The sequence below is a fragment of the Schistocerca serialis genome, chromosome 12 (genome assembly GCF_023864345.2).
Source record: "Schistocerca serialis cubense isolate TAMUIC-IGC-003099 chromosome 12, iqSchSeri2.2, whole genome shotgun sequence".
NCBI classification, from domain to species: domain Eukaryota; kingdom Metazoa; phylum Arthropoda; class Insecta; order Orthoptera; family Acrididae; genus Schistocerca; species Schistocerca serialis.
Window position 1 is genome coordinate 197,806,927 of NC_064649.1, and position 26,865 is coordinate 197,833,791.

Consider the following 26,865-nt stretch of genomic DNA (forward strand, 5'->3'; position numbering starts at 1 on the left):
AAACATAGACAATAGGAAGAGTCAGTCTTCTTCTACTTGAGTCGGCATTGTGATTTTGTATTTATTTCCGATGCAATCTCTGTGTTTCATCGTCAATACGAAGGTCAGAGCTATACGGTAAACCTGAAGTGAAGCATCGTAATCTATATCTAGTGTCACTGGAATGTTTCAAAACATAGATTGTAGGAAGAGTCAGTCTTCTTGTACTTAAGTCCGCATTGTGCCTTTTGTATATAATTCCGATGCAATTTCTGTGTTTCATCGTCAATAAGAAGGTCAGAGGGATACAGTTAACCTGAAGTGAAGCATCGGAATCTATAACTAGTGTCACAGGAATGATTCAAAACATAGACAGTAGGAAGAGTCAGTCTTCCTGTACTTAAGTCGGCATTGTGTCTTTTGTATTTAATTCCGATTCAATTTCTGTGTTTCATCGTCAATAAGAAGGTCAGAGAGATACAGTAAACCTGAAGTGAAGCATCGGAATCCATAACTAGTGTCACAGGAATGGTTCAAAACATACTCAGTAAGAAGAGTCAGTCCTCTGGTACTTAATTCGGCATTGTGCATTTTTATTAAATTCCGAGCAATTTCAGTGTTTCATCGACAACAAGAAGGTCAGAGGGATTCAGTAAACCTGAAGTGAAGCATCGGCATCTATAACTAGTGTCACAGAAATGGTTCAAAAGGTAGTCAGTAAGAAGAGTCAGTCTTCTTGTACTTAAGTCGACCTTTTGCCTTTTCTATTTAATTCCGATGGAATTTCTGTGTTTCGTCGTCAATAAAAAGGTTAGAGGGATACAGTAAACCTGAAGTGAAGCATTGGAATGTATAACTAGTGTCACAGGAATCGTTCAAATCATAGACAGTAGGAAGAGTCAGTCTTCTTCTACTTGAGTCGGCATTGTGCATTTTGTATCTATTTCCGATGCAATTTCTGTGTTTCATCGTCAATACGAAGGTCAGAGGGATACAGTAAACCTTAAGTGAAGCATCGGAATGTATAACTAGTGTCACAGGAATGATTCAAAACATAGACAGTAGGAAGAGTCAGTCTTCTAGTACTAAAGTCGGCATTGTGCCTTTTCTATTTAATTCCGATGCAATTTCTGTGTTTCATCGTCAATAAGAGGTCAGAGGGATACAGTAAACCTGAAGTGAGGCATCGGAATCTATAAGTGGTGTCACAGGAATATTTCAAAACACAGTCAGTAAGAAGAGTCAGTCTTGTTGTACTTATGTCGGCATTGTGCACTTTTTATTTAATTCCGATGCAATATCTGTGTTTCATCGTCAATAAGACGGTCAGAAGGATACAGTAAACCTGAAGTGACGCATCGGAATCTATAACTAGTGTCACAGGAAAGGTTCATATCATAGACAGTAGGAAGAGTCAGTCTTCTTGTACTTGAGTCGGGATTGTGCCTTTTGCATTTAATTCCGATGCAATTGCTGTTTTCATCGTCAATAAGGTCAGAGGGATACAGTAAACCTGAAGTGAAGCATCGGAATCTATAACTAGTGTCACAGGAACGGTTCGAAACATAGACAGTAGGAAGAGTCAGTCTTCTTGACCTTAGGTCGGCATTGTGCCTTTTGTATTTAATTCCGATGCAATTTCTGTGTTTCATCGTCAATAAGAAGGTCAGAGGGATACAGTAAACGTGAAATGAAGCATCAGAATCTATAACTAGTGTCACAGGAAAGGTTCAAAACATAGACAGTCAGAAGAGTCAGTCAACTTGTACTTAAGTCGGCATTGCGCCTTTTGTATTTAATTCCGATGCAATATCTGTGTTTCATCGTCAATAAGAAGGTCCAAGGGATACAGTACACCAGAAGTGAAGAATCGGAATCTATAACTAGTGTCACAGAAATGGTTCAAATCATAGACAGTACTGAGAGTCAGTCTTCTTGTATTTAAGTCAGCATTGTGCCTTTTCTATTTAATTATGATGCAATTTCTGTGTTTCGTCATCAATAAGAAGGTCAGAGGGATACAGTAATCCTGAAGTGAAACATCGGAGTCTATAACTAGTGTCACAGGAATGGTTCAAAACATAGTCAGTAAGAAGAGTCAGTCTTCTTGTACTTAAGTCGGCATTGTGCCTTTTCTATTTAATTCCGATGCAATTTCTGTGTTTCGTTGTCAATAATAGGGTCAGAGGGATACAGTAAACCTGAAGTGAAGCATCGGAATCTATAATTAGTGTCACAGGAGTGGTTCAAAACACAGTCAGTAAGAAGAGTCAGTCTTCTTGTACTGAAGTCGGCATTGTGCCTTTTGTATTTAATTCCGATGCAATTTCTATGTTTCATCGTCAATAAGAAGGTCAGAGGGATACAGTAAACCTGAAGTGAAGCATCGGAATCTATAACTAGTCTCACAGGAATGGTTCAAAACATAGACATTAGGTAGAGTCAGTCTTCTTGTACTTAAGTCGGCATTGTGCCTTTTCTATCTAATTCCGATGCAATTTCTATGTTTCGTCATCAATAAGAAGGTCCAAGGGATACAGTATATCTGAAGTGAAGCATCGGAATCTATAAATAGTGTCACAGGAATGGTTCAAAAGATAGACAGTAAGAAGAGTTAGTCTTCTTGTACTTAAGTCGGCATTGTGCCTTTTGTATTTTATTTCGATGCCATTTCTGTGTTTCATCGTCAATAAGAAGGTCAGAGGGATACAGTAAACCTGAAGTGAAACATCGGAATCTATAACTAGTGTCACAACAATGGTTTCAAACATAGACAATAGGAAGAGTCAGTCTTGTTGTACTTAAGTCGGCATTGTGCTTTTTGTATCTAATTCCGATGCAATTTCTGTGTTTCATCGTCGATAAGAAGGTCCAAGGGATACAGTAAACTTGGAGTGAAGCATCGGAATCTATAACTAGTGTCACAGGAGTTATTCAAACATAGACAGTAAGAAGAGTCAGTCTTCTTGTACTTAAGTCGGCATTGTGCCTTTTCTATTTAATTCCGATGCAATTTCTGTGTTTCATCGTCAATAAGAAGGTCAGAGGGATACAGTAAACCTGAAGTGAAGCATCGGAATCTATAACTAGTGTCACAGGAATGGTTCAAAACATAGACAACAGGAAGGGTCAGTCTTCTTGTACTTAAGTCGGCATTGTGCCTTTTCTATTTAATTCCGATGCAATTTCTGTGTTTCATCGTCAATTAGAAGGACAGAGGGATACAGTAGACCTGAAGTGATGCATCGGAATCTATAACTAGTGTCATAGGAATGGTTCAAAACATAGACAGTAGGAAGAGTCAGTCTTCTTGTACTTAAGTCGGCATTGTGCCTTATCAATTTAATTCCGATGCAATATCTGTGCTTCGTTGTCAATAAGAAAGTCAAAGTAATACAGTAAACCTGAAGTCAAGCATCGGAATGTATAACTAGTGTCACAGGAATGATTCGAAACATAGACATTGGGAAGAGTCAGTCTTCCTGTACTGAAGTCGGCATTGTGCCTTTTCTATTTCATGCCGATGCAAATTCTGTGTTTCATCGTCAATACGAAGGTCAGAGGGATACAGTAAACCTGAAGTGAAGCATCGGAATCTATAACTAGTGTCACTGGAATGGTTCAAAACATAGACAGCAGGAAGAGTCAGTCTACATGTACTTAAGTCGGCATCGTGCCTTTTGTATTTAATTCCGATGCAATTTTTGTGTTTCATCGTCAATAAGAAGGTCCAAGGGATACAGTAAACCTGAAGTGAAGAATCGGAATCAATAACTAGTGTCACAGGAATAGTTCAAAACATAGTCAGTAAGAAGAGTCAGTCTTCTTGTACTGAAGTCGGCATTGTGCCTTTTCTATTTAATTCCAAAGCAATTTCTGTGATTCATCGTCAATAAGAAGGTCCACTGGATGCAATACACCTGAGGTGAAGCATCGGAATCTATAACTAGTGTCACAGGAATGGTTCAAAACATAGACAGTAAGAAGAGTCGGTCTTCTTGTACTTAAGTCGACATTGTGCCTTATCTATTTAATTCCGATCTAATTTCTGTGTTTCATCGTCAATAAGAAGGTCAGAGGGACACAGTAAACCTGAAGTGAGGCAACGGAATCTATAAGTGGTGTCACAGGAATGGTTCAAAACATAGTCAGTAAGAAGAGTCAGTCTTCTTGTACTTAAGTCGGCAGTGTGCCTTTTCTATTTAATTCCGATGCAAATTCTGTGATTCATTGTCCATAAGAAGGTCCACTGGATGCAATACACCTGAGGTGAAGCATCGGAATCTATAACTAGTGTCACAGGAATGGTTCAAAACATAGACAGTAAGAAGAGTCGGTCTTCTTGTACTTATGTCGACATTGTGCCTTATCTATTTAATTCCGATGTAATTTCTGTGTTTCATCGTCAATAAGAAAGTCCAAGGAATACAGTACACCTGAAGTGAAGCATCGGAATCTATAACTAGTGTCACAGGAATGGTTCAAATCATAAACAGTAAGAAGAGTCAGTCTTCTTGTACTTAGGTCAGCATTGTGCCCTTTCTATTTAATTTCGATGCAATTTCTGTGTTTCATCGTCAATAAGGCGGTCAGAGGAATTCAGTAAACCTGAAGTGAAGCATCGGAATCTATAACTAGTGTCACAGGAATGGTTCAAATCATAGCCAGTAGGAAGAGTCAGTCTTCTTGTACTTGAGTCGTCATTGTGCCGCTTGCATTTAAGTCCGATGCAATTTCTGTGTTTCATCGTCAATACGAAGGTCAGAGGGATACAGTAAACCAGAATTGAAGCATCGGAATCTATAACTAGTGTCACAGGAACGGTTCAAACCAAAGACAGTAGGAAGAGTCAGTTTTCTCGTACTTAAGTCGGCATTGTGCCTTTTGTATTTAATTCCGATGCAATTTCTGTGTTTCATCGACAATAAGAAGGTCAGTGGGATACAGTAAACCTGAAATGAAGCATCAGAATCTATAACTAGTGTCACAGGAATGGTTCAAAACATAGACAGTAAGAAGAGTCAGTCAACTTGTACTTAAGTCGGCATTGTGCCTTTTGTATTTAATTCCGATGCAATATCTGTGTTTCATCGTCAATAAGAAGGTCCAAGGGATACAGTACACCTGAAGTGAAGCATCGGAATCTATAACTAGTGTCACAGGAATGTTTCAAACATAGTCAGTAAGAAGAGTCAGTCTTCTTGCACTGAAGTCGGCATTGTGCCTTTTGAGTTTAATTCCAATGCAATTTCTGTGATTCATCGTCAATAAGAAGGTCCATGGGATACAGTAAAATTGAAATGAAGCATCAGAATCTATAACTAGTGTCACAGGAATGGTTCGAAACATAGACAGCAAGAAGAGTCAGTCTTCTTGTACTTAAGTCGGCATTGTGCCTTTTCTATTTACTTCCGATGCAATATCTGTGTTTCATCGTTAATAACAAGGTCTGAGGGATACAGTAGCCCTGAAGTGAAGCAACGGAATCTATAACTAGTGTCACAGGAATGGTTCGAACGTAGACATTAGGTAGAAGCAGTCTTCTTGTACTTAAGTCGGCATTGTGCCTTTTCTATCTAATTCCGATGCAATTTCTGTGTTTCGTCGTCAATAAGAAGGTCCAAGGGATACAGTAAATCTGAAGTGAAGCATCGGAATCAATAACTAGTGTCACAGGAATGGTTCAAAACGTAGACAGTAAAATGAGTCAGTCTTCTTGTACTTAAGTCGGCATTGTGCCTTTTGTATTGAATTCCGATGCAATTTCTGTTTTTCATCGTCGATAAGATGGTTCAAGGGAAACAGTAAACCTGAAGTGAAGCATCGGAATCTATAACTAGTGTCACAGGAGATGTTGAAACATAGACAGTAAGAAGAGTCAGTCTTCTTGTACTTAAGTCCGCATTGTGCCCTTTGTATTTAATTTCGATGCTATTTCTGTTTTTCATCTTCAATAAGAACGTCAGAGGGATACAGTAAACCTGAAGTGAAGCATCGGAATCAATAACTAATGTCACAGGAATGGTTTCAAACATAGACAAAGGAATGGTCAGTCTTCTTGTACTTAAGTCGGCATTGTGCTTTTTTTATCTAATTCCGATGCAATTTCTGTGTTTCATCGTCGATAAAAAGGTGCATGGGATACAGTAAACCTGGAGTGAAGCATCGGAATCTATAACTAGTGTCACAGGAGATGTTCAAACATAGACAGTAAGAAGAGTCAGTCTTCTTGTACTTAAGTCGGCATTGTGCATTTTCTACTTAATTCCGATGCCATTTCTGTGTGTCATCGTCAATACGAAGGTCAGAGGGATACAGTAAAGATGAAGTGAAGCATCGGAATCTATAACTAGTGTCACAGGAATGGTTCAAAAAATAGACAATAGGAAGGGTCAGTCTTCTTGTACTTAAGTCGGCATTGTGCCTTTTCTATTTAATTCCGATTCAATTTCTGTATTTCGTCGTCAATAAGAAGGTCCAAGGGATACAGAAAACCTGACGTGATGCATCGGAATCTATAACTAGTGCCACAGGAATGGTTCAAAACATAGACAGTAGGAAGAGTCAGTCTTCTTCTACTTAAGTCGGCATTGTGCCTTTTGTATTTAATTCCGATGCAATTTCTGTGTTTCATCGTCAATAAGAAGGTCAGAGGGATACAGTAAACCTGAAGTGAAGCATCGGATTTGACAACTAGTGAAACAGGAATGGTCCACAACATAGTCAGTAAGAAGAGTCAGTCTTCTGGTACTTAATTCGGCATTGTGCATTTTTATTTAATTCCGATGCAATTTCTGTGTTTCCTCGTCAATAAGAAGGGCAGAGGGATTCAGTAAACCTGAAGTGAAGCGTCGGAATCAATAACTAGTGCCACAGGAATGGTCCACAACATAGTCAGTAAGAAGAGTCAGTCTTCTTGTACTTAAGTCGGCATTGTGCCTTTTCCATTTAATTCCGATGCAATTTCTGTGTTTCATTGTCCATAAGAAGGTCAGAGGGATACAGTAAATCTGAAGTGAAGCATCGGAATCTATAACTAGTGTCACAGGAATGGTTCAAAGCATAGTCAGTAAGAAGAGTCAGTCTTCTTGTACTTAAGTAGGCATTGTACCTTTTGTATATAATTCCGATGCAATTTCTGTGTTTCATCGTCAATAAGAAGGTATAAGGGATACAGAATACCTGAAGTGAAGCATCGCAATCCATAACTAGTGTCACAGGAATGGTTCAAAACATAGTCAGTAAGAAGAGTCAGTCTTCTTGTACTTAAGTCGGCATTGTGCCTTTTCTATTTACTTCTGATACAAATTCTGTGTTTCATCGTCAATAAGAAGGTCAGAGGGATACAGTAAACCTGAAGTGTAGCATCGGAATCTATAGCAAGTGTCACAGAAATGGTTCAAATCATAGAGAGTAGGAAGAGTCAATCTTCTTGTACTTAAGTCTGCATTGTGCCTTTTGTATTTAATTCCGATGCAATTACTGTGTTTCATCGTCAATAAGAAGGGCAGAGGGATACAGTAAACCTGAAGTGAAGCATCGGAATCTATAACTAGTGTCACAGGAATGGTTCAAAACATAGTCAGTAAGAAGAGTCAGTCTTCTTGTACTTAATTCGGCATTGTGCCTTTGTATTTAATTCCGATGCAATTTCTGTGTTTCATCGTCAATAAGAAGGTCAGAGGGATACAGTAAACCTGAAGTGAAGCATCGGAATCTATAACTAGTGTCTCAGGAATGGTTAAAATATAGACAGTAAGAAGAGTCTGTCTTCTTGTACTTAAGTCGGCATTGTCCCTTTTGTATTTAATTCCGATGCATTTTCTGTTTTTCTTCGTCGATAAGAAGGTCCAAGGGATACACTAAACCTGGAGTGAAGCATCGGAATCTATAACTAGTGTCACAGGAATTGTTCAAACATAGACAGTAAGAAGAGTCAGTCTTCTTGTACTTAAGTCGGCATTGTGCCTTTTGTAATTAATTCCGATGAAATTTCTTTGTTTCATCGTCAATAAGAAGGTCCAAGGGATACAGTAAACCTGAAGTGAAGCATCGGAATCTATAACTAGTCTCACAGGAATGGTTCAAATCATAGACATTAGGTAGAGTCAGTATTCTTGTACTTAAGTCGGCATTGTGCCTTTTCTATCTAATTCCGATGCAATTTCTATGTTTCGTCGTCAATAAGAAGGTCCAAGGGATACAGTATATCTGAAGTGAAGCATCGGAATCTGTAACTAGTGTCACAGGAATGGTTCAAAACATAGACAGTAAGAAGAGTCAGTCTTCTTGTACTTAAGTCGGCATTGTGCTTTTTGTATCTAATTCCGATGCAATTTCTGTGTTTCATCGTCAATAAGAAGGTCAGAGGGATACAGTAAACCTGAAGTGAAGCATCGGAATCTATAACTAGTGTCACAAGAATGGTTTCAAACATAGACAATAGGAAGGGTCAGTCTTCTTGTACTTAAGTCGGCATTGTGCTTTTTGTATCTAATTCCGATGCAATTTCTGTGTATCATCGTCGATAAGAAGGTCCAAGGGATACAGTAAACTTGGAGTGAAGCATCGGAATCTATAACTAGTGTCACAAGAGTTGTTCAAACATAGACAGTAAGAAGAGTCAGTCTTCTTGTACTTAAGTCGGCATTGTGCCTTTTCTATTTAATTCCGATGCAATTTCTGTGTTTCATCGTCAATAAGAAGGTCAGAGGGATACAGTAAACCTGAAGTGAAGCATCGGAATGTATAACTAGTGTCACAGGAATGATTCGAAACATAGACGTTGGGAAGAGTCAGTCTTCCTGTACTTAAGTCGGCATTGTGCCTTTTCTATTTCATGCCGATGCAAATTCTGTGTTTCATCGTCAATACGAGGGTCAGAGGGTACAGTAAACCTGAAGTGAAGCATCGGAATCTATAACTAGTGTCACTGGAATGGTTCAAAGCATAGACAGCAGGAAGAGTCAGTCTTATTGTACTTAAGTCGGCATTGTTCCTTTTTTATTTAATTCCGATTCAATTTCTGTGGTTCATCGTCAATAAGAAGGTCAGAGGGATACAGTAAACCTGAAGTGAAGTGTCGGAATGTATAACTAGTGTCACAGGAATGATTCAAAACATAGACATTGGGAAGAGTCAGTCTTCCTGTACTGAAGTCGGCTTTGTGCCTTTTCTATTTCGTTCCGATGCACATTCTGTGTTTCATCATCAATAAGAAGGTCAGATGGATACAGTAAACCTGCAGTGAATCATCGGAATCTATAACTAGTGTCACAGGAATGGTTCAAATCATAGTCAGTAAGAAGAGTCAGTCTTCTTGTACTTAAGTCGGCATTGTGCCTTTTCTATTTACTTCCGATGCAAATTCTGTGTTTCATCGTCAATAAGAAGGTCAGAGGGATACAGTAAACCTGAAGTGAAGCATCAGAATCTATAACTAGTGTCACAGGATTGGTTCAAAACATAGACAGAAAGAAGAGTCAGTCTACTTGTAGTTAATCGCCATTGTGCCTTTTGTATTTAATTCCGATGTAATTTCTGTGCTTCATCGTCAGTAAGAAGGTCCAAGGAATACAGTACACCTGAAGTGAAGCATCGGAATCTATAACTAGTGTCACAGGAATGGTTCAAATCATAAACAGTAAGAAGAGTCAGTCTTCTTGTACTTAGGTCAGCATTGTGCCCTTTCTATTTAATTCCGATGCAATTTCTGTGTTTCATCGTCAATAAGGCGGTCAGAGGAATACAGTAAACCTGAAGTGAAGCATCGGAATCTATAACTAGTGTCACAGGAATGGTTCAAATCATAGACAGTAAGAAGAGTCAGTCTTCTTGTACTTGAGTCGTCATTGTGCCGCTTGCATTTAAGTCCGATACAATTTCTGTGTTTCATCGTCAATAAGAAGGTCAGAGGGATACAGTAAACCAGAAGTGAAGCATCGGAATCTATAACTAGTGTCACAGGAACGGTTCAAACCAAAGACAGTAGGAAGAGTCAGTCTTCTTGTACTTAAGTCGGCATTGTGCCTTTTGTATTTAATTCCGATGCAATTTCTGTGTTTCATCGACAATAAGAAGGTCGGTGGGATACAGTACACCTGAAGTGAGGCATCGGAATCTGTAACTAGTGTCACAGGAATGGTTCAAATCATAGACAGTAAGAAGAGTCAGTCTTCTTGTACTTAAGTCGGCATTGTGCCTTTTCTATTTCACTCCGATGCAATTTCTGTGTTTCGTTGTCAATAAGAAGGTCAGAGGGATACAGTAAACCTGAAGTGAAGCATCGGAATCTATAACTAGTGTCACAGGAATGTTTCAATACGTAGTCAGTAAGAAGAGTCAGTCTTCTTGCACTGAAGTCGGCATTGTGCCTTTTGAATTTAATTCCCATGCAATTTCTGTGATTCATCGTCAATAAGAAGGTCCATGGGATATAGTAAACCTGAAGCGAAGCATCGCAATCTATAACTAGTGTCACAGGAAAGGTTCAAAACATAGTCAGTAAGAAGACTCAGTCTTCTTGTACTTAAGTCGGCATTGGGCCTTTTCTATTTACTTCCGATGCAATATCTGTGTTTCATCGTTAATAACAAGGTCTGAGGGATACAGTAGACCTGCAGTGAAGCATCGGAATCTATAACTAGTGTCACAGGAATGGTTCGAAACATAGACATTAGGTAGAGGCAGTCTTCTTGTACTTAAGTCGGCATTGTGCCTTTTTTATTTAATTCCGATGCAATTTCTGTTTTTCTTCGTCGATAAGAAGGTCCAAGGGATACAGTAAACCTGGAGTGAAGCATCGGAATCTATAACTAGTGTCACAGGAATTGTTCAAACATAGACAGTAAGAAGAGTCAGTCTTCTTGTACATAAGTCGGAATTGTGCCTTTTGTAATTAATTCCGATGAAATTTCTTTGTTTCATCGTCAATAAGAAGGTCCAAGGGATACAGTAAACCTGAAGTGAAGCATCGGAATCTATAACTAGTCTCACAGGAATGGTTCAAAACATAGACATTAGGTAGAGTCAGTATTCTTGTACTTAAGTCGGCATTGTGCCTTTTCTATCTAATTCCGATGCAAGTTCTATGTTTCGTCGTCAATAAGAATGTCCAAGGGATACAGTATATCTGAAGTGAAGCATCGGAATCTATAACTAGTGTCACAGGAAAGGTTCAAAACATAGACAGTAAGAAGAGTCAGTCTTCTTGTACTTAAGTCGGCATTGTGAATTTCGTATTTAATTTCGATGCCATTTCTGCGTTTCATCGTCAATAAGAAGGTCAGAGGGATACAGTAAACCTGAAGTGAAGCATCGGAATCTATAACTAGTGTCACAAGAATGGTTTCAAACATAGACAATAGGAAGGGTCGGTCTTCTTGTACTTAAGTCGGCATTGTGCTTTTTGTATCTAATTCCGATGCAATTTCTGTGTTTCATCGTCGATAAGAAGGTCCAAGGGATACAGTAAACTTGGAGTGAAGCATCGGAATCTATAACTAGTGTCACAGGAGTTGTTCAAACATAGACAGTAAGAAGAGTCAGTGTTCTTGTACTTAAGTCGGCATTGTGCCTTTTCTATTTGATTCCGATGCAATTTCTGTGTTTCATCGTCAATAAGAAGGTCAGAGGGATACAGTAAACCTGAAGTGTAGCATCGGAATGTATAACTAGTGTCACAGGAATGATTCGAAACATAGACATTGGGAAGAGTCAGTCTTCCTGTACTTAAGTCGGCATTGTGCCTTTTCTATTTCATGCCGATGCAAATTCTGTGTTTCATCGTCAATACGAAGGTCAGAGGGTACAGTAAACCTGAAGTGAAGCATCGGAATCTATAACTAGTGTCACTGGAATGGTTCAAAGCATAGACAGCAGGAAGAGTCAGTCTTATTGTACTTAAGTCGGCATTGTTCCTTTTTTATTTAATTCCGATGTAATTTCTGTGGTTCATCGTCAATAAGAAGGTTAGAGGGATACAGTAAACCTGAAGTGAAACGTCGGAATGTATAACTAGTGTCACAGGAATGATTCAAAACATAGACATTGGGAAGAGTCAGTCTTCCTGTACTGAAGTCGGCTTTGTGCCTTTTCTATTTCGTTCCGATGCAAATTCTGTGTTTCATCGTCAATAAGAAGGTCAGATGGATACAGTAAACCTGCAGTGAATCATCGGAATCTATAACTAGTGTCACAGGAATGGTTCAAAACATAGACAGTAGGAAGAGTCAGTCTACATGTACTTAAGTCGGCATCGTGCCTTTTGTATATAATTCCGATGCAATTTTTGTATTTCATCGTCAATAAGAAGGTCCAAGGGGTACAGTAATCCTGAAGTGAAGAATCGGAAACAATAACTAGTGTCACAGGAATAGTTCAAAACATAGTCAGTAAGAAGAGTCAGTCTTCTTGTACTGAAGTCGGCATTGTGCCTTTTCTATGTAATTCCAAAGCAATTTCTGTGTTTCATCGTCAATAAGAAGGTCCACGGGATGCAATACACCTGAGGTGAAGCATCGGAATCTATAACTAGTGTCACAGGAGTGGCTCAAAACATAGACAGTGAGAAGAGTCGGTCTTCTTGTACTTAAGTCGGCATTGTGCCTTTTCTATTTAATTCCGATGCAATTTCTGTGTTTCATTGTCCATAAGAAGGTCAGAGGGATACAGTATACCTGAAGTGAAGCATCGCAATCTATATATAGTGTCACAGGAATGGTTCAAAACATAGTCAGTAAGAAGAGTCAGTCTTCTTGTACTTAAGTCGGCATTGTGCCTTTTCTATTTACTTCCGATGCAAATTCTGTGTTTCATCGTCAATAAGAAGGTCAGAGGGATACAGTAAACCTGAAGTGAAGCATCGGAATCTATAATTAGTGTCACAGGAATGGTTGTAAACATAGACACTAGGAAGAGTCAGTCTTCTTGTGCTTCAGACGGCATTGTGCCATTTGTATTTAATTCCGATGCAATTTCTGTGTTTCATCGTCTATAAGAAAGCCAGAGGGATACAGTAAACCTGAAGTGAAGCATCAGAATCTATAACTAGTGTCACAGGATTGGTTCAAAGCATAGACAGTAAGAAGAGTCAGTCTACTTGTAGTTAATCGCCATTGTGCCTTTTGTATTTAATTCCGATGTAATTTCTGTGTTTCATCGTCAATAAGAAGGTCCAAGGAATACAGTACACCTGAAGTGAAGCATCGGAATCTATAACTAGTGTCACAGGAATGGTTCAAATCATAAACAGTAAGAAGAGTCAGCCTTCTTGTACTTAGGTCAGCATTGTGCCCTTTCTATTTAATTCCGATGCAATTTCTGTGTTTCATCGTCAATAGGGCGGTCAGAGGAATACAGTAAACCTGAAGTGAAGCATCGGAATCTATAACTAGTGTCACAGGAATGGTTCAAATCATAGACAGTAGGAAGAGTCAGTCTTCTTGTACTTGAGTCGTCATTGTGCCGCTTGCATTTAAGTCCGATGCAATTTCTGTGTTTCATCGTCAATAAGAAGGTCAGAGGGATACAGTAAACCAGAAGTGAAGCATCGGAATCTATAACTAGAGTCACAGGAACGGTTCAAACCAAAGACAGTAGGAAGAGTCAGTCTTCTTGTACTTAAGTCGGAATTGTGCCTTTTTTATTTAATTCCGATACAATTTCTGTGTTTCAACGACAATAAGAAGGTCAGTGGGATACAGTAAACCTGAAATGAAGCATCAGAATCTATAACTAGTGTCACAGGAATGGTTCAAAACATAGACAGTAAGAAGAGTCAGTCAACTTGTACTTAAGTCGGCATTGTGCCTTTTGTATTTAATTCCGATGCAATATCTGTGTTTCATCGTCAATAGGAAGGTCCAAGGGATACAGTACACCTGAAGTGAGGCATCGGAATCTGTAACTAGTGTCACAGGAATGGTTCAAATCATAGACAGTAAGAAGAGTCAGTCTTCTTGTACTTAAGTCGGCATTGTGCCTTTTCTATTTCATTCCGATGCAATTTCTGTGTTTCGTTGTCAATAAGAAGGTCAGAGGGATACAGAATACCTGAAGTGAAGCATCGCAATCCATAACTAGTGTCACAGGAATGGTTCAAAACATAGTCAGTAAGAAGAGTCAGTCTTCTTGTACTTAAGTCGGCATTGTGCCTTTTCTATTTACTTCTGATGCAAATTCTGTGTGTCATCGTCAATAAGAAGGTTACAGGGATACAGTAAACCTGAAGTGAAGCATCGGAATCTATAACTAGTGTCACAGAAATGGTTCAAATCATAGAGAGTAGGAAGAATCAATCTTCTTGTACTTAAGTCTGCATTGTGCCTTTTGTATTTAATTCCGATGCAATTACTGTGTTTCATCGTCAATAAGAAGGTCAGAGGGATACAGTAAACCTGAAGTGAAGCATCGGAATCTATAACTAGTGTCACAGGAATGGTTCAAAACATAGTCAGTAAGAAGAGTCAATCTTCTTGTACTTAATTCGGCATTGTGCCTTTTTATTTAATTCCGATGCAATTTCTGTGTTTCATCGTCAATAAGAAGGTCCAAGTGAGACAGTAAACCTGAAGTGAAGCAACGGAATCAATAACTAGTGTCACAGAAATGGTTCAAAACATAGTCAGTAAGAAGAGTCAGTCTTCTCGTACTTAAGTCGGCATTGTGCCTTTGCTATTTAATTCGGATGCAATTTCTGTGTTTCATCGTCAATAAGAAGGTCAGAGGGATACAGTAAACCTGAAGTGAAGCATCGAAATCTATAACTAGTGTCACAGGAATGGTTAAAATATAGACAGTAAGAAGATTCGGTCTTCTTGTACTTAAGTCTTCGATGCACCTTTTGTATTTAATTCCGATGCAATTTCTGTGTTTCATCGTCAATAAGGAGGTCCAAGGGATACAGTAAACATATAGTGAAGTATCTGAATCTAAAAGTGGTCTCACAGGAATTGTTCACAGCATAGACAGTAAGAAGAGTCAGTCTCCATGTACTTAAGTCGGCATTGTGCCTTTTGTATTTAATTCCGATGCAATTTCTGTGTTTCATCGTCAATAAGAAGGTCAGAGGGATACAGTAAAACTGAAGTGAAGCATCGGAATCTATAACTAGTGTCACAGGAATGGTACAAAACATAGACATTAGGTAGTGTCAGTCTTCTCGTACTTAAGTCGGCATTGTGCCTTTTCTATTTTATTCTGATGCATTTTCTGTGTTTCGTCGTCAATAAGATGGTCGAAGGGATACAGTAAATCTGAAGTGAAGCATCGGAATCTATAACTAGTGTCACAGCATGGTTCAAAACATAGACAGTAAGAAGAGTCTGTCTTCTTGTACTTAAGTCGGCATTGTGCCTTTTGTATTTAATTCCGATGCAATTTCTGTTTTTCTTCGTCGATAAGAAGGTCCAAGTGATACAGTAAACCTGGAGTGAAGCATCGGAATCTATAACTAGTGACACAGTAATTGTTCAAACATAGACAGTAAGAAGAGTCAGTCTTCTGTACATAAGTCGGAATTGTGCCTTTTGTAAATAATTCCGATGAAATTTCTTAGTTTCATCGTCAATAAGAAGGTCCAAGGGATAGAGTAAACCTTAAGTGAAGCATCGGAATCTATAACTAGTGTCAGAGGAATGGTTCAAAACATAGACAGTAAGGAGAGTCAGTCTTCTTGTAATTAAGTCGGAATTGTGCCTATTGTATTTGATTCCGATGCAATTTCTGTGTTTCATCGTCAATAAGAAGGTCAGAGAGATACAGTAAACCTGAAGAGAAGCATCGGAATCTATAACTAGTGTCAGAGGAATGGTTCAAAGCATAGACAGTAAGAAGAGTCAGTCTCCATGTACTTAAGTCGGCATTGTGCCTTTTGTATTTAATTCCGATGCAATTTCAGTGTTTCATCGTCAATAAGAAGGTCAGAGGGATACAGTAAAACTGAAGTGAAGCATCGGAATCTATAACTAGTGTCACAGGAATGGTACAAAACATAGACATTAGGTAGTGTCAGTTTTCTCGTACTTAAGTCAGCATTGTGCCTTTTCTATTTAATTCCGATGCAATTTCTGTGATTCATCGTCAATAAGAAGGTCCAAGGGATACAGTAAACCTGAAGTGAAGCATCGGAATCTATAAGTGGTGTCACAGGAATGGTTCAAATCATAGACAGTAAGAAGAGTCAGTCTTCTTGTACTTAAGTCGGCATTGTGCCTTTTGTATTTAATTCCGATGCAATTTCTGTTTTTCATCGTCGATAACATGGTCCATGGGACCTGGAGTGAAGCATCGGAATCTATAACTAGTGTCACAGGAGATGTTCAAACATAGACAGTATGAAGAGTCAGTCTTCTTGTACTTAAGTCGGAATTGTGCCTTTTGTATTTAATTCCGGTGAAATTTCTTTGTTTCATCGTCAATAAGAAGGTCCAAGAGATACAATAAACCTGAAGTGAAGCATCGGAATCTATAACTAGTGTCACAGGAATGGTTCAAAACATAGATAGTAAGAAGAGTCAGTCTTCTTGTACTTATGTCGGCATTGTGCATTTTGTATTTAATTCCGATGCAATTTCTGTGTTTCATCGTCAATAAGAAGGTCAGGGGGATACAGTAAACCTAAAGTGAAGCATCGTAATCTATAACCAGTGTCACAGGAATGGTTCAAAACATAGACATTAGGTAGAGTCAGTCTTATCGTACTAAGTCGGCATTGTGCCTTTTCTATTTAGTTCCGATGCAATTTCTGTGTTTCATCGTCAATAAGAAGGTCAGAGGGATACAGTAAAACTGAAGTGAAGCATCGGAATGTATAACTAGTGTCACAGGAATGGTTCAAAACATAGTCAGTAAGAAGAGTCAGTCTTCTTGCACTGAAGTCGGCATTGTGCCTTTTCAATTTAATTCCGATGCAATTTCTGTGTTTCATCGTCAATAAGAAGATCCAAGGGATGCAGTCCACATGAAGTGAAGCATCGGAATCTATAACTAGTGTCACAGAAATGGTTCAAATCATAGAGAGTAGGAAGAATCAATCTTCTTGTACTTAAGCCTGCATTGTGCCTTTTGTATTTAATTCCGATGCAATTACTGTGTTTCATCGTCAATAAGAAGGTCAGAGAGATACAGTAAACCTGAAGTGGAGCATCGGAATCCATAACTAGTGTCACAGGAATGGTTCAAAACATAGTCAGTAAGAAGAGTCAGTCATCTTGTACTTAATTCGGCATTGTGCCTTTTTATTTAATTCCGATGCAATTTCTGTGTTTAATCGTCAATAAGAAGATCCAAGTGAGACAGTAAACCTGAAGTGAAGCATCGGAATCAATAACTAGTGTCACAGAAATGGTTCAAAACATAGTCAGTAAGAAGAGTCAGTCTTCTCGTACTTAAGTCGGCATTGTGCCTTTGCTATTTAATTCGGATGCAATTTCTGTGTTTCATCGTCAATAAGAAGGTCAGAGGGATACAGTAAACCTGAAGTGAAGCATCGAAATCCATAACTAGTGTCACAGGAATGGTTAAAATATAGACAGTAAGAAGAGTCAGTCTTCTTGTACTTAAGTCTTCAATGTGCCTTTTGTATTTAATTCCGATGCAATTTCTGTGTTTCATCGTCAATAAGGAGGTCCAAGGGATACAGTAAACATATAGTGAAGTATCAGAATCTGAAACTGGTCTCACAGGAAATGTTCACAGCATAGACAGCAAGAAGAGTCAGTCTCCATGTACTTAAGTCGGCATTGTGCCTTTTGTATTTAATTCCGATGCAATATCTGTGTTTCATCGTCAATAAGAAGGTCAGAGGGATACAGTAAAACTGAAGTGAAGCATCGGAATCTATAACTAGTGTCACAGGAGTGGTTCAAAACATAGACATTAGGTAGTGTCAGTCTTCTTGTACTTAAGTCGGCATTGTGCCTTTTCTATTTTATTCTGATGCATTTTCTGTGTTCCGTCGTCAATAAGATGGTCCAAGCGATACAGTAAATCTGAAGTGAAGCATTGGAATCTATAACTAGTGTCACAGCATGGTTCAAAACATAGACAGTAAGAAGAGTCTGTCTTCTTGTACTTAAGTCGGCATTGTGCCTTTTGTATTTGATTCCGATGCAATTTCTGTTTTTCTTCGTCGATAAGAAGGTCCAAGGGATACAGTAAACCTGGAGTGAAGCATCGGAATCTATAACTAGTGTCACAGGAATTGTTCAAACATAGACAGTAAGAAGAGTCAGTCTTCTTGTACATATGTCGGAATTGTGCCTTTTGTAATTAATTCCGATGAAATTTCTTTGTTTCATCGTCAATAAGAAGGTCCAAGGGATACAGAAAACCTGAAGTGAAGCATCGGAATCTATAACTAGTGTCAGAGGAATGGTTCAAAACATTGACAGTAAGAAGAGTCAGTCTTCTTGTAATTAAGTCGGAATTGTGCCTATTGTATTTAATTCCGATGCTATTTCTGTGTTTCATCGTCAATAAGAAGGTCAGAGAGATACAGTAAACCTGAAGAGAAGCATCGGAATCTATAACTAGTGTCAGAGGAATGGTTCAAAGCATAGACAGTAAGATGAGTCTGTCTTCTTGTACATAAGTCAGCATTGTGCCTTTTCTATTTAATTCCAATGCAATTTCTATGATTAATCGTCAATAAGAAGGTCCAAGGGATAAAGTAAACCTGAAGTGAAGCATCGGAATCTATAAGTGGTGTCACAGGAATGGTTCAAATCATAGACAGTAAGAAGAGTCAGTCTTCTTGTACTTAAGTCGGCATTGTGCCTTTTGTATTTAATTCCGATGCTATTTCTGTTTTTCATCGCCGATAACATGGTCCAAGGGATACAGGAAACCTGGAGTGAAGCATCGGAATCTATAACTAGTGTCACAGGAGATGTTCAAACATAGACAGTATGAAGAGTCAGTCTTCTTGTACTTAAGTCGGAATTGTGCCTTTTGTATATAATTCCGATGCAATTTCTGTGTTTCATCGTCAATAAGAAGGTATAAGGGATACAGAATACCTGAAGTGAAGCATCGCAATCCATAACTAGTGTCACAGGAATGGTTCAAAACATAGTCAGTAAGAAGAGTCAGTCTTCTTGTACTTAAGTCGGCATTGTGCCTCTTCTATTTACTTCTGATGCAAATTCTGTGTGTCATCGTCAATAAGAAGGTTACAGGGATACAGTAAACCTGAAGTGAAGCATCGGAATCTATAACTAGTGTCACAGAAATGGTTCAAATCATAGAGAGTAGGAAGAATCAATCTTCTTGTACTTAAGTCTAAATTGTGCCTTTTGTATTTAATTCTGATGCAATTACTGTGTTTCATCGTCAATCAGGAGGTCCAAGGGATACAGTAAACATATAGTGAAGTATCTGAATCTGAAACTGGTCTCACAGGAAATGTTCACAGCATAGACAGCAAGAAGAGTCAGTCTCCATGTACTTAAGTCGGCATTGTGCCTTTTGTATTTAATTCCGATGCAATATCTGTGTTTCATCGTCAATAAGAAGGTCAGAAGGATACAGTAAACCTGAAGTGAAGCATCGGAATCTATAACTAGTGTCACAGGAATGGTTCAAAACATAGTCAGTAAGAAGAGTCAGTTTTCTTGTACTTAATTCGGCATTGTGCCTTTTTATTTAATTCCGATGCAATTTCTGTGTTTAATCATCAATAAGAAGGTCCAAGTGAGACAGTAAACCTGAAGTGAAGCATCGGAATCAATAACTAGTGTCACAGAAATGGTTCAAAACATAGTCAGTAAGAAGAGTCAGTCTTCTCGTACTTAAGTCGGCATTGTGCCTTTGCTATTTAATTCGGATGCAATTTCTGTGTTTCATCGTCAATAAGAAGGGCAGAGGGATACAGTAAACCTGAAGTGAAGCATCGAAATCTATAACTAGTGTCACAGGAATGGTTAAAATATAGACAGTAAGAAGAGTCAGTCTTCTTGTACTTAAGTCTTCAATGCGCCTCTTGTATTTAATTCCGATGCAATTTCTGTGTTTCATCGTCAATAAGGAGGTCCAAGGGATGCAGTAAACATATAGTGAAGTATCTGAATCTAAAAGTGGTCTCACAGGAAATGTTCACAGCATAGACAGTAAGAAGAGTCAGTCTCCATGTACTTAAGTCGGCATTGCGCCTTTTGTATTTAATTCCGATGCAATTTCTGTGTTTCATCGTCAATAAGAAGGTCAGAGGGATACAGTAAAACTGAAGTGAAGCATCGGAATCTATAACTAGTGTCACAGGAATGGTACAAAACATAGACATTAGGTAGTCTCAGTCTTCTCGTACTTAAGTCGGCATTGTGCTTTTTCTATTTTATTTTGATGCATTTTCTGTGTTTCGTCGTCAATAAGATGGTCCAAGGGATACAGTAAATCTGAAGTGAAGCATCGGAATCTATAACTAGTGTCACAGCATGGTTCAAAACATAGACAGTAAGAAGAGTGTGTCTTCTTGTACTTAAGTCTGCATTGTGCCTTTTGTATTTAATTCCGATGCAATTTCTGTTTTTCTTCGTCGATAATAAGGTCCAAGGGATACAGTAAACCTGGAGTGAAGCATCGGAATCTATAACTAGTGTCACAGTAATTGTTCAAACATAGACAGTATGAAGAGTCAGTCTTCTTGTACTTAAGTCGGAATTGTGTCTTTTGTATTTAATTCCGGTGAATTTTCTTTGTTTCATCGTCAATAAGAAGGTCCAATAGATACAGTAAACCTGAAGTGAAGCATCGGAATCTATAACTAGTGTCACAGGAATGGTTCAAAACATAGATAGTAAGAAGAGTCAGTCTTCTAGTACTTAAGTCGGCATTGTGCCTTTTGTATTTAATTCTGATGCAATATCTGCGTTTCATCGTCAATAAGAAGGTCAGAGGGATACAGTAAACCTAAAGTGAAGCATCGTAATCTATAACCAGTGTCACAGGAATGGTTCAAAACATAGACATTAGGTAGAGTCAGTCTTCTCGTACTAAGCCGGCATTGTGCCTTTTCTATTTAATTCCGATGCAATTTCTGTGTTTCGTCGTCAATAAGAAGGTCCAAGGTATACAGTAAACCGGAAGTGAAGCATCTGAATCTATAACTAGTGTCACAGGAATGGTTCAAATCATAGTCAGTAAGAAGAGTCATTCTTCTTCTACTTAATTCGGCAGTGTGCCTTTTTATTTACTTCGGATGCAATTTCTGTGTTTCATCGTCAATAGGAAGCAGGGATACAGTAAACCTGAAGTGAAACATCGGAATGTATAACTAGTGTCACAGGAATGGTTCAAAACATAGACAGTAGGAAGTGTCTGTCTTCTTGTACTTGAGTCGGCATTGTGCCTTTTGTATTTATTTCCGATGCAATTTCTGTGTTTCATCGTCAACAAGAAGGTCAGAGGGATACAGTACACCTGAAGTGAAGCATCGGAATCTATAACAAGTGTCACAGGAATGGTTAAAATCATAGACTGTAAGAAGAGTCAATCTTCTTGAACCTAAGTCGGCATTGTGCCTTTTGTATTTAATTCCGATGCAATTTCTGTGTTTCATCGTCAATAAGAAGGTCAGAGGGATACAGTAAAACTGAAGTGAAGCATCGGAATGTGTAACTAGTGTCACAGGAATGGTTCAAAACATAGTCAGTAAGAAGAGTCAGTCTTCTTGCACTGAAGTCGGCATTGTGCATTTTCAATTTAATTCCGATGCAATTTCTGTGTTTCATCGTCAATAAGAAGATCCAAGGGATGCAGTCCACATGAAGTGAAGCATCGGAATCTATAACTAGTGTCACAGGAATGGTTCAAATCATAGAGAGTAGGAAGAATGAATCTTCTTGTACTTAAGCCTGCATTGTGCCTTTTGTATTTAATTCCGATGCAATTACTGTGTTTCATCGTCAATAAGAAGGTCAGAGGGATACAGTAAACCTGAAGTGAAGCATCGGAATCCATAACTAGTGTCACAGGAATGGTTCAAAACATAGTCAGTAAGAAGAGTCAGTCTTCTTGTACTTAATTCGGCATTGTGCCTTTTTATTTAATTCCGATGCAATTTCTGTGTTTCATCGTCAATAAGAAGATCCAAGTGAGACAGTAAACCTGAAGTGAAGCATCGGAATCAATAACTAGTGTCACAGAAATGGTTCAAAACATAGTCAGTAAGAAGAGTCAGTCTTCTCGTACTTAAGTCGGCATTGTGCCTTTGCTATTTAATTCGGATGCAATTTCTGTGTTTCATCGTCAATAAGAAGGTCAGAGGGATACAGTAAACCTGAAGTGAAGCATCGAAAACCATAACTAGTGTCACAGGAATGGTTAAAATATAGACAGTAAGAAGAGTCAGTCTTCTTGTACTTTAGTCTTCAATGTGCCTTTTGTATTTAATTCCGATGCAATTTCTGTGTTTCATCGTCAATAAGGAGGTCCAAGGGATACAGTAAACATATAGTGAAGTATCTGAATCTGAAACTGGTCTCACAGGAAATGTTCACAGCATAGACTGTAAGAAGAGTCAATCTTCTTGTACTTAAGTCGGCATTGTGCCTTTTGTATTTAATTCCGATGCAATTTCTGTTTTTCTTCGTCGATAAGAAGGTCCAAGGGATACAGTAAACCTGGAGTGAAGCATCGGAATCTATAACTAGTGTCACAGGAATTGTTCAAACATGGACAGTAAGAAGAGTCAGTCTTCTTGTACATAAGTAGGAATTGTGCCTTTTGTAATTAATTCCGATGAAATTTCTTTGTTTCATCGTCAATAAGAAGGTCCAAGGGATACAGTAAACCTGAAGTGAAGCAACGGAATCTATAACTAGTGTCAGAGGAATGGTTCAAAACATAGACAGTAAGAAGAGTTAGTCTTCATGTAATTAAGTCGGAAATGTGCCTATTGTATTTAATTCCGATGCAATTTCTGTGTTTCATCGTCAATAAGAAGGTCAGTGAGATACAGTAAACCTGGAGAGAAGCATCGGAATCTATAACTAGTGTCAGAGGAATGGTCCAAAGCATAGACAGTAAGATGAGTCTGTCTTCTTGTACATAAGTCAGCATTGTGCCTTTTCTATTTAATTCCGATGCAAATTCAGTGATTAATCGTCAATAAGAAGGTCCAAGGGATACAGTAAACCTGAAGTGAAGCATCGGAATCTATAAGTGGTGTCAGAGGAATGGTTCAAATCATAGACAGTAAGAAGAGTCAGTCTTCTTGTACTTAAGTCGGCATTGTGCCTTTTGTATTTAATTCCGATGCAATTTCTGTTTTTCATCGCCGATAACATGGTCCAAGGGATACAGTAAACCTGGAGTGAAGCATCGGAATCTATAACTAGTGTCACAGGAGATGTTCAAACATAGACAGTATGAATAGTCAGTCTTCTTGTACTTAAGTCGGAATTGTGCCTTATGTATATAATTCCGATGCAATTTCTGTGTTTCATCGTCAATAAGAAGGTATAAGGGATACAGAATACCTGAAGTGAAGCATCGCAATCCGTAACTAGTGTCACAGGAATGGTTCAAAACTTAGTCAGTAAGAAGAGTAAGTCTTCTTGTACTTAAGTCGGCATTGTGCCTTTTCTATTTACTTCTGATGCAAATTCTGTGTGTCATCGTCAATAAGAAGGTTACAGGGATACAGTAAACCTGAAGTGAAGCATCGGAATCTATAACTAGTGTCACAGAAATGGTTCAAATCATAGAGAGTAGGAAGAATCAATCTTCTTGTACTTAAGTCTGAATTGTGCCTTTTGTATTTAATTCTGATGCAATTACTGTGTTTCATCGTCAACAAGAAGGTCAGAGGGATACAGTAAACCTGAAGTGAAGCATCGGAATCTATAACTAGTGTCACAGGAATGGTTCAAAACATAGTCAGTAAGAAGAGTCAGTATTCTTGTACTTAATTCGGCATTGTGCCTTTTTATTTAAATCCGATGCAATTTCTGTGTTTCATCGTCAATAAGAAGGTCCAAGTGAGACAGTAAACATGAAGTGAAGCATCGGAATCAATAACTAGTGTCACAGAAATGGTTCAAAACATAGTCAGTAAGAAGAGTCAGTCTTCTCGTACTTAAGTCGGCATTGTGCCTTTGCTATTTAATTCGGATGCAATTTCTGTGTTTCATCGTCAATAAGAAGGTCAGAGGGATACAGTAAACCTGAAGTGAAGCATCGAAATCTATAACTAGTGTCACAGGAATGGTTAAAATATAGACAGTAAGAAGAGTCAGTCTTCTTGTACTTAAGTCTTCAATGCGCCTTTTGTATTTAATTCCGATGCAATTTCTGTGTTTCATCGTCAATAAGGAGGTCCAAGGGATGCAGTAAACATATAGTGAAGTATCTGAATCTAAAAGTGGTCTCACAGGAAATGTTCACAGCATAGACAGTAAGAAGAGTCAGTCTCCATGTACTTAAGTCGGCATTGTGCCTTTTGTATTTAATTCCGATGCAATTTCTGTGTTTCATCGTCAATAAGAAGGTCAGAGGGATACAGTAAAACTGAAGTGAAGCATCGGAATCTATAACTAGTGTCACAGGAATGGTACAAAACATAGACATTAGGTAGTGTCAGTCTTCTCGTACTTAAGTCGGCATTGTGCCTTTTCTATTTTATTTTGATGCATTTTCTGTGTTTCGTCGTCAATAAGATGGTCCAAGGGATACAGTAAATCTGAAGTGAAGCATCGGAATCTATAACTAGTGTCACAGTATGGTTCAAAACATAGACAGTAAGAAGAGTGTGTCTTCTTGTACTTAAGTCGGCATTGTGCCTTTTGTATTTAATTCCGATGCAATTTCTGTTTTTCTTCGTCGATAATAAGGTCCAAGGGATACAGTAAACCTGGAGTGAAGCATCGGAATCTATAACTAGTGTCACAGTAATTGTTCAAACATAGACAGTAAGAAGAGTCAGTCTTCTTGTACATAAGACGGAATTGTGCCTTTTGTAATTAATTCCGATGAAATTTCTTTGTTTCATCGTCCATAAGAAGGTCCAAGGGATAGAGTAAACCTGAAGTGAAGCATCGGAATCTATAACTAGTGTCAGAGGAATGGTTCAAAACATAGACAGTAAGAAGAGTCAGACTTCTTGTAATTAAGTCGGAATTGGGCCTATTGTATTTAATTCCGATGCAATTTCGGTGTTTCATCTTCAATAAGAAGGTCAGAGAGATTCAGTAAACCTGAAGAGAAGCATCGGAATCTATAACTAGTGTCAGAGGAATGGTTCAAAGCGTAGACAGTAAGATGAGTCTGTCTTCTTGTACATAAGTCAGCATTGTGCCTTTTCTATTGAATTCCGATGCAATTTCTGTGATTCATCGTCAATAAGAAGGCCCAAGGGATACAGTAAACCTGAAGTGAAGCATCGGAATCTACAAGTGGTGTCACAGGAATGGTTCAAATCATAGACAGTAAGAAGAGTCAGTCTTCTTGTACTTAAGTCGGCATTGTGCCTTTTGTATTTAATTCCGATGCAATTTCTGTTTTTCATCGTCGATAACATGGTCCAAGGGATACAGTAAACCTGGAGTGAAGCATCGGAATCTATAACTAGTGTCACAGGAGATGTTCAAACATAGACAGTATGAAGAGTCAGTCTTCTTGTACTTAAGTCGGAATTGTGCCTTTTGTATTTAATTCCGGTGAAATTTCTTTGTTTCATCGTCAATAAGAAGGTCCAAGAGATACAGTAAACCTGAAGTGAAGCATCGGAATCTATAACTAGTGTCACAGGAATGGTTCAAAACATAGATAGTAAGAAGAGTCAGTCTTCTTGTACTTACGTCGGCATTGTGCCTTTTGTATTTAATTCTGATGCAATTTCTGTGTTTCATCGTCAATAAGAAGGTCAGAGGGATATAGTATACCTGAGGTGAAGCATCGGAATCTATAACTAGTGTCACAGGAACGGTTCAAAACATAGACAGTAGGAAGAGTCAGTCTACTTGTACTTATGTCGGCATTGTGCATTTTGTATTTAATTCCGACGCAATTTCTGTGTTTCATCGTCAATAAGAAGGTCAGAGGGATAAAGTAAACCTAAAGTGAAGCATCGTAATCTATAACCAGTGTAACAGGAATGGTTCAAACATAGACATTAGGTAGAGTCAGTCTTCTCGTACTAAGTCGGCATTGTGCCTTTTCTATTTAATTCCGATGCAATTTCTGTGTTTCGTCGTCAATAAGAAGGTCCAAGGTATACAGTAAACCTGAAGTGAAGCATCGGAATCTATAACTAGTGTCACAGGAATGGTTCAAATCATAGTCAGTAAGAAGAGTCAGTCTTCTTGTACTTAATTCGGCATTGTGCATTTTTATTTACTTCGGATGCAATTTCTGTGTTTCATCGTCAATAAGAAGCAGGGATACAGTAAACCTGAAGTGAAACATCGGAATGTATAACTAGTGTCACAGGAATGGTTCAAAACATAGACAGTAGGAAGTGTCTGTCTTCTTGTACTTGAGTCGGCATTGTGCCTTTTGTATTTATTTCCGATGCAGTTTCTGTGTTTCATCGTCAACAAGAAGGTCAGAGGGGTACAGTACACCTGAAGTGAAGCATCGGAATCTATAACAAGTGTCACAGGAATGGTTAAAATCATAGACTGTAAGAAGAGTCAATCTTCTTGAACCTAAGTCGGCATTGTGCCTTTTGTATTTAATTCCGATGCAATTTCTGTGTTTCATCGTCAATAAGAAGGTCAGAGGGATACAGTAAAACAGAAGTGAAGCATCGGAATGTATAACTAGTGTCACAGGAATGGTTCAAAACATAGTCAGTAAGAAGAGTCAGTCTTTTGCACTGAAGTCGGCATTGTGCCTTTTCAATTTCATTCCTATGCAATTTCTGTGTTTCATCGTCAATAAGAAGAT